At 37.1% G+C, this 9867-nt stretch overlaps 1 long non-coding RNA gene across 1 annotated transcript in view; it reads right to left on the reverse strand.

Moving 5' to 3' along the window:
• The window catches only part of LOC141380027 (uncharacterized), a 118490-nt gene extending 110436 nt beyond the window's left edge, over positions 1-8054 (reverse strand). The window contains exon 1 of the long non-coding RNA XR_012397275.1: positions 7003-8054. This is a non-coding gene — a long non-coding RNA (uncharacterized lncRNA). The remainder of the gene's footprint in view (positions 1-7002) is intronic.
• Between the last annotated feature and the right edge of the window lie 1813 nt (positions 8055-9867).

The following is a 9867-nucleotide window of genomic DNA, read 5'->3' on the forward strand; positions in this document are numbered from 1 at the left end:
AAGGAGTGCTATCCTGCTGAAGAATTTGCCCTCTACTGTGGTTTGTAATGTAATGGGCAGCACAAGTGTCTTGATACCTCAGGCTTGTAATGTTGCCATCCACTCTGCAGATCTCTTATAGGCACTTATACTGAATGTAACCCCAAACCATGGTTTTTCCTTCCGCAAACTTGACTGATTTCAGTGAGAATCTTGTGTCCATGCGAGTTCCAATAGGTCTTCTGCAGTTTTTGTGATGATTGGGATGCTGTTCAACTGATGATTCATCTGAAAAATCCTATGATCAACTTGAAATCAAGTTATTATTTGTTGCAATTACAACTAAGATTGATGACAAGACTTTTGTCAGTAGTGTGTAATTATTCTTTATATAGTAAAATGTATCCCATTGTTTTCATCTTGTGACAGCATGTCTCATATTCATTCATTAAATTTACTTTGGCTTAGTCACTTATACTGTATACAGTATCAGGGGTCGCCACAGCAGAATGAACCACCAACTATTCCAGTATATGTTTTAAACAGTGGATGGCCTTCCAGCAGCAACCCAGTACTGGGAATCACCCATGCACACTCACATTTACAATTTTGTTTATTCAATTCATCTACAGCGCATGTCTTTGGACTGTGGGGAAAGCGGAGCACCTGGAGGAAACCCACATGACCATGAGGAGAAGATGCAGACTCCACACAAAAATGTCAACTGGCCCAGCCGGGAATCAAACCAGTGACCATCTTGACAGTGCTAACCACTGAGCCACCATGCTGCCCCAGCATGTCTCAAATAACATTGCTGAAATGTAGTATTAAGCAGTTTTGATATAATTTACCTTTAGACCCAATATGAATATGAAATTGTGCTCAAGCTATGGTGACCACAATATTACTATGCTTTGGCTACACAAACCCTAGTTGGTATTGTTGGTGTTTGTAGCAGTTAAACCACTAAGCTTAAAACTATATTAGAAACATTCATGATCATACTTTGCAATAGGGTTTCATTATAATTAACCCATACAAACCCACTGGGAACTCTAGTTGCTAAAATGTATAGTTGCCATTTTACTTTCATGAGTAATTTTCTACATGTTATTCATATTTAATTTCTCAATGACATGCAAGCAAACAACCAAATAAAATATTTCAAGAAAGAAAAAAAGGAATTGAATTAATTCACATCACATGAGGCCATCAACTTCCTACCCCTAATTTCAGGATGCAAAATGGATGCAAACCTTCCAAAATAAGGGGAATTTTTAAATTACTAAAAATAATTTTTTGTTCACAATTGTATATCAGCATAATCATGAAGCTCTCTAGATTCATCCAAACAAAACAAATCTTTCAAGAGATAAATCAATTTTTGGATACTTTGTCAAACGTCCAAGCCTTGTAAGTACATTAAAATGGGGAATTAGGGAATAATTTGTTAATAAGTTAATAAATCAAGGTTATTGGTCTTTTTTAATGATCTTTGCTTTCATAATACCCATTCTGAAAATAACTTAATCATTTAACAGATATCTTTACTTTAAAAGTAGACTTTTTTGATTCACAATTTGATAGAACACCAAAGTCCTAAAATTAACAGTAAAATTAACATCTCCCACTGGTCCCACTCCTACAAAGAGTTAAAATAACACTGGAGCAGAGTTAAAGCGCTGATTGAACAGAGAATAATGAACTCCTGCTCTTAAAAAGCAGAATCACTAAAGCAAAACACAAACCAAATTCTCAACCTTAGCCTCATGCAATGCACACAAACATGGGTAATGCCTTTGCAGCTTTTTTTCTACCCAAAAACACAGTATTAGGTCACTGAAACCCAAACTTTAGAAAACTCATGTCAGAAAGAAGATTTTCAAAAGCACCAGTTTCTGTGTTTTTTTTTTTTAGAAAATTAATTTAAAAAAAACTACATTTTTGATTAAAAAAATACCTGTGAATGTGGGGACATGGCCTTTGGAACTCAAATGAAAACAAATCAACAAACTAATCTCTCAAAATCTCAGCTTATCAAGATTATTAAATGACTCCACAAACAGAATCAGCAGCTTTACTTGTTACTAAGCTGTCTGATTATTTCTGTCAGATGTCTACAAATGTTTGTTAATGAAATTTACTGAAAATATTTGTTTTGTTAGATGACACCATTGTGGTATATATTTACTTTTGTGTAGTTACACCAGTTTTTTACTTTACTTTTTGACTTAATTTAAAAAATATTTTTTTTTATTTATTTTTTGATTGCTGTAACTCTACAGTGTAGGACCAAATATTACAATGTTCATATATATATATATTTTATTGATTAATAATAATAATTAATTGGAATGTTTGTAATTAATTGTCTTATATATATATATATGTGGGAGACAGAACAAAACAGGAGATGGGTCTGAAATAAGAGAGACTACCGGGAAAACAGGAGTGTTGGCAGGTATGATTAACAAGGCTACATGCATGAAATTTTTTTTTTTTTTTTAATTGGGCACAAATGGGTTAATGCTATTGTATTTACTAAGATGATCTAACAACATTCACTGACGGTTTCTTAAAATCCTAAGTTGTGCTTGCTAACATTAGTAATGCACTGCGAGTTAACATGGACTAACAATGAATGACTGTATTTTTAATAATTAATTCTTACAAACATGAATACATACTGTAATCAATGTTTTGTGCATTGGTTGTTCATATTAGGAAATATTTTAAAGGGCACCTATGGTGAAAAATCTACTTTTCAAGCAGTTTGGACAGACGTGTGTAGGTATAGTGTATAGACCTTCATTTGGGGTGACATAAACACACCCAGTCCTTTTTTTCAATTTAACAACATAAAAACGGTGGACCAATTAGAGTAGTTTTGAGACCTTGATGTAGGAGTGGAGTCCCCCCCGCCCACAAATATTGGTTGACAGGTGCGCATTACCACGTCCTCAGTTTGTTGTCTACATCCGCCATTTTCAGCGTGAGTCAAAGCAATGTCACCGAAGGAACACCCTTGCTCTGTTTTTGGATGTAAGGCTCTTTGAGCTCAACACAAGAGCCTTCATCATCTTTCTGCGAATGAGCAACAGAGATAATCCCTTATTATGGTGGGCATATCAATTATTTTCACATCCCAATGTTGACAGGTATGATTCAAAGACATAAATGATTTTGTAGCTACCACTCTGACATATTTTGGCACATTAGGAGTATTAATTCCTTAACAGTAGTCTCTGCTTAGTCTGTGTCCTAGTCATACATGTACGGCTGAATACTGGTCCTCTCACTCATGTTGCTTCTCTTAGTCTGTTGCCATACACAAAGTGGGGGAGCTCTTAGCTACGCCCCCTTGTTAAATTGGGCAAGAAGTTGAAATAAATTTTCACCTGAAGCAACACCCCTAAAACAAGGACCTGTGTACACACCCCAAAAATGACACCTTCTAACACATTATAATAAAAAAATCTGAATTGTGTTTTGAACTGAACCTAAACTGGCACACTCAGAACAATCATATTATTGTTATCAAATGTAAAAAAATGTAGTAAAATAGGTGCCCTTTAACTAACCCACAAAAAAAAAATATTTTAAAGAATGCTGGAAAACTATTTATTTAACTAATGGAGCTTTATCGTAAAATGTTACCACTTTCGCAATAAGCTGCCATCCTTTAGCAAATCATGAAATTGATGAGTTTTGTTTTTCTATATCGTGCATTATCAATTTTTGCACACCAATAACTGACCTGGAAAGAGCCTTAACATAAGCATTGGTCAAACATTAAAAGGTAAATTCACCCAAAAATTCTGCCATTTACACAACCTTTACTTGTTTCAAAGCTTCTTTTAGTTAAACACATATGAAAGCATTTTGAGGAAAGCTGAAAACCCTGGAACCATCACTTACCTGGTATGTTTTACCAACTATGAAGTTGATAGTTAAAAGTTTTCAGCTTTTTCCAAAATATCTTCTTGTGTTAATTTTTGGGCGAATAATTCCTTTAAAGCTGAAGCCCTAAATCTTTCTAATGATGCGTAGGTTGTCAGATTAAGTAGAAAAATAATCTTGGGCTGCTGGCGATCACTAAAAAATGTCAAATTACAGCTGATTAAATCATTATAAAACTGGTAAGATTTAGCACTCTAAGTCAATCTCGCTCTTTTGTATGCTGTAGTGCTGTATTTATACCTTAGTAATCTGGTAGTGTTTGCTTTGCTTTTTCTGGGTTATTGTGATCTCGCGATTGCAATTGAGGAATATTGGGAAATATCTGTTGACTGCTGTTCAGCCTTTTAATCTTAAAATATGAGCAAAATCACCTGTTTTGTCATCACTTTAGACCAGGGGTCTCAAACTCCCGGCCATAAAAGGCCCGCCCTCCTCCTCCCTCTGGCCCACAACTGACATCAAAAATATAATAAGATTCAGCCCCCGAAACATATGCTGCTATGTATGAATGATTGAATTATCATGATTATTATGACTATTTAATAGTCAAAATGCTAATTTAAAAAGCCACCAATATATTTTAGCAGTTTGGTGAGGCCAAAAAATTGCTGATTTGCATTATCACTGGTGAAAGTACATGTTTGAAATATAACTAAAGTTTATTAATAAACTAATTTCGAGATATCACGTGATTATGATTGAACACGGCTGGTTCTGCATTAGCTACGTATAATCCACCAATCAGGGGCGAAGCAGTGGCACAGTAGGTAGAACTGTCGCCTCACAGCAAGTAGGTCGCTGGGTTGCTGGTTCAAGCCTCGGCTCAGTTGGCGTTTCTGTGTGAAATTTGCATGTTCTCCCTGCGTTCACATGGGTTTCCTCCGGGTGCTCCGTTTTCCCCCACAGTACAAAGACATGCGGTATAGGTGAATTGGGTAGGCTAAATTGTCCTTAGTGTATGAGTGTGTGTGTAAATGTGTGTGTGGATGTTTCCCAGAGATGGGTTGCGGCTGGAAGGGCATCCGCTGTGTAAAAACTTGATAAGCGGTTCATTCCGCTGTGGTGACCCCAGATTAATAAAGGGTCTAAGCCAACAAGAAAATTAATTAATGAATGGATCCACCAATCAGGGCAGTCCTAACCCACTATAAAGAGCCAAGGTTTCTCACTACAGCCATCTTCAATTTGAAGAATACACTGCTGCTGCTGCAGCAACAGCAACAACAACTACTACTTCAAAAACAACAATAACTTCACCTCTAACTATAACTCCCAACAACAAATTCAACAACATCTCAACCTTCCACTTCAAACTGCCTCACACAACTGTAAAATTACATACTTAACTAGCGTTCTCCAACCATTATAGGTCTAGATTACGTATTTAAATGCTTTGTTTATTCTCCACAAATAAACAGGTAGCACAATATAATAATAATGTAGATTAACTTGCACGCATATCCACATTAATAATCTGTGACGAATTATAATGTAGATTAGAGTGCTTGCATATCTACACCATTATTACTGTAGTAAATTAGCTTAAGGTTATTCTTCCCACGTCTTTCCCGCCGTTATAATGTTGCGAGTTATGATTTAGCTTTCAATGCTCGCGTACCTTCTGGAACATTATATAGCGGAATAGCTTAGCGGGAGGAAGATTCATTTGAACGGGGCTTCAAATGAATCGACTCTTTTGATCCGAACAACGAATCGTTCAGCGATGCTATCAACCTAAAATTTTAGCAGGGTAGCAAGATCAAAGTTCAAGACATTAAATTCATTAATATACACAGGCACCTTCCTTTATACAAAATTAAACTTTATTGACTAATCTAACAGAAACTGACACCTAACACAAACACACATTCATACAAGCATAGGGGAGAGTAGCACACGTGAAGAGGTTTAGAAGACGTAATGATGGGAAAACCTCTCAGTTTGTAAGAACAAACCAAGCAAACCAAACGTAATCAAATTTAATATAACCCTTCTATTGTCTCTTTAGGTTAAATTTTAGTTCACACCAGTTAAGATGTTGGGAGAAAGGTGATACTTGCGGTCTGTTCGTGATGTCCGAGCTCCCGTTATTGAGCACGTGGTTGATGTTGCTCTTTGTTACTCACGAGGTTGTAGTTTCAAGTTGACGCGGCAAAGAGGATTCTGGGCGGTGCAATTTCCGAGCGCGGTGCGATTAACCCTTTCTGTCTGGGTTTCTGCCTGCTTTCTTGGAGGTTTCTATACTTAGGTTTGTGAGGAAGTTGTATAGAGTTGAAAAAGGTTTCAAAACAGAGGCCTTTAGAGCAGAGAGTGGGGGTTGCTTGGAGCTGGGAGAGAGAGAGGAGAGAGGTGCCAAGGGAGGTCCCAGGAGAGTTTGAACAGAGAGAGTGCGAAGAGAGGGAGTTTAGCTAGGTCCTAAACTTTTATAGGGCGGGTTCGGATCCACCCTCCATGGAAAGTTGACCAATTAGAAACTAACTTCCTTGAATAGTAATTTATAGCTCTTTGTCTGAGGCAGAAGAATTTGCATAGGTAAATTTATGCAAATGGGGACAGAAATGTTAAAGTCTCTTAAACGTTAATATGTTGCACTCATATTAAAATAAAATGTCAACGATCGATTTGTACAGTGAGTAAGCTTTTCAAAAAGTCCAAACTTGAACAGTATAAGAGGGTGTTTAGCTTAGGTACAGTTAAAAATTATATGCAGGAGTATTAAAACCAAACATATTAATACAAGAGAAAGGGAAACTTTGCAAAACATATGATTAAACATAAAGAGTAAAGTTTATATGAAAAAAGTGTTAAACAAGCAGTTTAAATAGTCATTTGTAAGTCATTCCTGTGCTTAGTGCCGCATGGCACTCACCTCTCAAGCAAAGATCCAGGCAATTCAATACTTAAAACATTAGTCCAAAACTTATTCATACGTTGATAAACATCCATGTTAATCATCCAAACTACTCGCTGAAGTATGTTCAATAGAGTAGCATCTCCAGTCATAACACTAGTGATTTGGTTAACAAAATGGCTGCTGGCATTTTTTGCACCTTTGATTGACACTCCGGTAACGCTTTCTTTTACAACCCGCAAAGTACCGCGTAAGTACAGTGAAATTACAGTGTACTTTTCTGTACGTACTGTGTAAGTATAATGAACGTATGTGTAGGTATAAGGGAACAAACCGTAATGTTTGGGTAATAAGGGGGTAACAACCAGATGTTCATCACGAAAATTACCGCGTAAGTACAGTGAAATAACGGTGTACTTTTCTGTACGTATAGTGTAAGTATAAATAACGCTTACTTAGGTATAAGGGAACAAACTGTAATGCTGGGGTAATAAGGGGGTAACAACCAGATATTCAGCATGAAAAGTACCGCGTAAGTACTGTGAAATAACGTTGTACTTTTCTTTAAATTGCAAAAGAACAAACCATAATGTATGCGTAATAGGGGAGTAACAATAAGATATTTATCAAGCAAAGATCCGCGTAAGTATATTACGTTTACGATGTACTTTTCTTCAAGTATTGTATACATATGAAGAATTATGCAAGGATGGTGACAACCTATTGCTATCTGCAAATGTACTGTACATGCACCTGCGTGAGTACATTAGTACTCTTATTCAGTGCTTGGGTTTTATACGGGGTGTTTAATGAATAAAAGGTTTACAACCTGTGAAATTATGAACCCTTATTGTATACTGTATGCATTTTAAATCTGCAATTCAATATAAAATATATTTCCATACACTACTTACCTTATGTTTACTCGTCGATCTCACCAAAGCCATCAATGTCTCCATAACTCACTATCAACAAATAACTTTGCATGATATAGGCCTACCGTCAGGGTTCAATGTAGATTAAAACAGGATCGCATCTTTACTGCTGTTTGCACAGGGGGGCCAACTGTTGCATTTCAGTAAATGTATAGCTGATGCTTTATAGAAAAATGTAGTAATTTGGTATTCAATCAATAAAAACTGCTGCTGTAGTTTACTCTGTTCTTAGTGTTCACGTATACACTAGTGTGTTAAAGTTCAGCTTCTTCCCTCTTTGTTCCCTGTAATTAAAGGGTGAATACAGTATTTGTTCCCTCCTTGTTCCCTGTTCTTACGGGGTAAATACCACATTTGAGGGTTGTAAATTAAAGTGAAGCATTGTTCCTCTCTTGTTACCTGTACTTACAGGGTAAATACCACATTTGAGGGTTGTAAATTAAAGTGAAGCACTGTTCCTCCCTTGTTACCTGTACTTACAGGGTAAATACCACATTTGAGGGTTGTAAATTAAAGTGAAGCATTGTTCCTCCCTTGTTACCTGTACTTACAGGGTAAATACCACATTTGAGGGTTGTAAATTAAAGTGAAGCACTGTTCCTCCCTTGTTCCCTGTACTTACAGGGTAAATACCACATTTGAGGGTTGTAAATTAAAGTGAAGCATTGTTCCTCCCTTGTTACCTGTACTTACAGGGTAAATACCACATTTGAGGGTTGTAAATTAAAGTGAAGCACTGTTCCTCCCTTGTTACCTGTAGTTAAAGGGTAAATACAACATTTGTTCCCCCCTTGTTCCCTTTAGTTTACAATGTAAAATCTTGAAGGCAGTAAAATAAATATACAAACACACAATATATTTCTTCTTTACTTTGTAACCTTTATTTTAATAAATAAGCATTTTAAAACACTTCATCTTAATCAAACATTGTCCTGTCTATCATTGCCTATACTCATTCATTTTCTCTTCGGCTTTGTGCTTTTGTTAATCTGGGGTCGCCACAGTGGAATGAACCACCAACTTATCCAGCATATGTTTTACGCAGTGGATGCCCTTCCAGCTGCAACCCATCTCTGGGAAACATCCATACACACCCATTCACACGCATACACTACAGACAATTTAGTCTACCCAATTCACCTGTACCGCATGTCTTTGGACTGTGAGGGAAACCGGAGCACCCGGAGGAAACCCACGCGAACGCAGGAAGAACTCCACGCAGAAACGCCAACTGACCCAGCCGAGGCTCGAACCAACAACCTTCTTGCTGTGAGGAAACAGCACTACCTACTGTGCCACTGTGTTGCCACCCAGCTGCAACCCATCACTGGGAAACATCCATACACACTCATTTACACACATACACTACGGACAATTTTAGCTTACCCAATGTCACCACATATTTTTGGACTTGTGGGAGCACCCGGATGAAACCCACGCTAACATGGGGAGAACATGCAAACTCCACACAGAAATGCCAACTGACCCAGCCAAGGCTCGAACCAGCGACCTTCTTGCTGTGAGGCGATTGTGCTACCCACTGCACCTGCCTATACTCAGACAGCAAAATAACACAATATTTCATTCCCCCTTTTTTCTGGCATCTCTTGCTTGGCTTCCTCTTCTGCTCTTCTCAGCTTCCACTGAGGACTCTGATGGTGAGTGGCTGATGAAATCCCATGGGTCTTGCTGCTCTGCATTTATATAAAATATATGAACAGACATAAAGGCTTTTAGTAAGCTGTAGACATGTTTATTTTGCTGTTTTATGTGTGTGTGGTGGTTGTCCAACAATTTCACATACTAAATATTTACAGATACCATACAGACACTATACATTACTATCAAACAAAAGTACTATGATCAGATCATATGGGAGATTGTGATCATTTATAGTGATAATAATTAAAGCGCAGAGGGGGAAAGGCTATGTGCAGGCATTACAGACTTTGAAGTAAAGATTATTTGCAGTTCAGTGTACACATTTAAATTCTGTGTTACTCATTAAATGGTAAGTAAATGTAACGTTTGGGTGAACTACCCCTAAGGTTAGTTTTTGATTAAGTACATGTCTTAACCCATCATTAGTCCTAAATAAAGTGAAAGATATCATAATATGGTTGATGTACTGTTATGGACCCT

The sequence above is a fragment of the Danio rerio genome, chromosome 21 (assembly GCF_049306965.1).
Source record: "Danio rerio strain Tuebingen ecotype United States chromosome 21, GRCz12tu, whole genome shotgun sequence".
In the NCBI taxonomy this organism is placed as follows: Eukaryota; Metazoa; Chordata; class Actinopteri; order Cypriniformes; family Danionidae; genus Danio; species Danio rerio.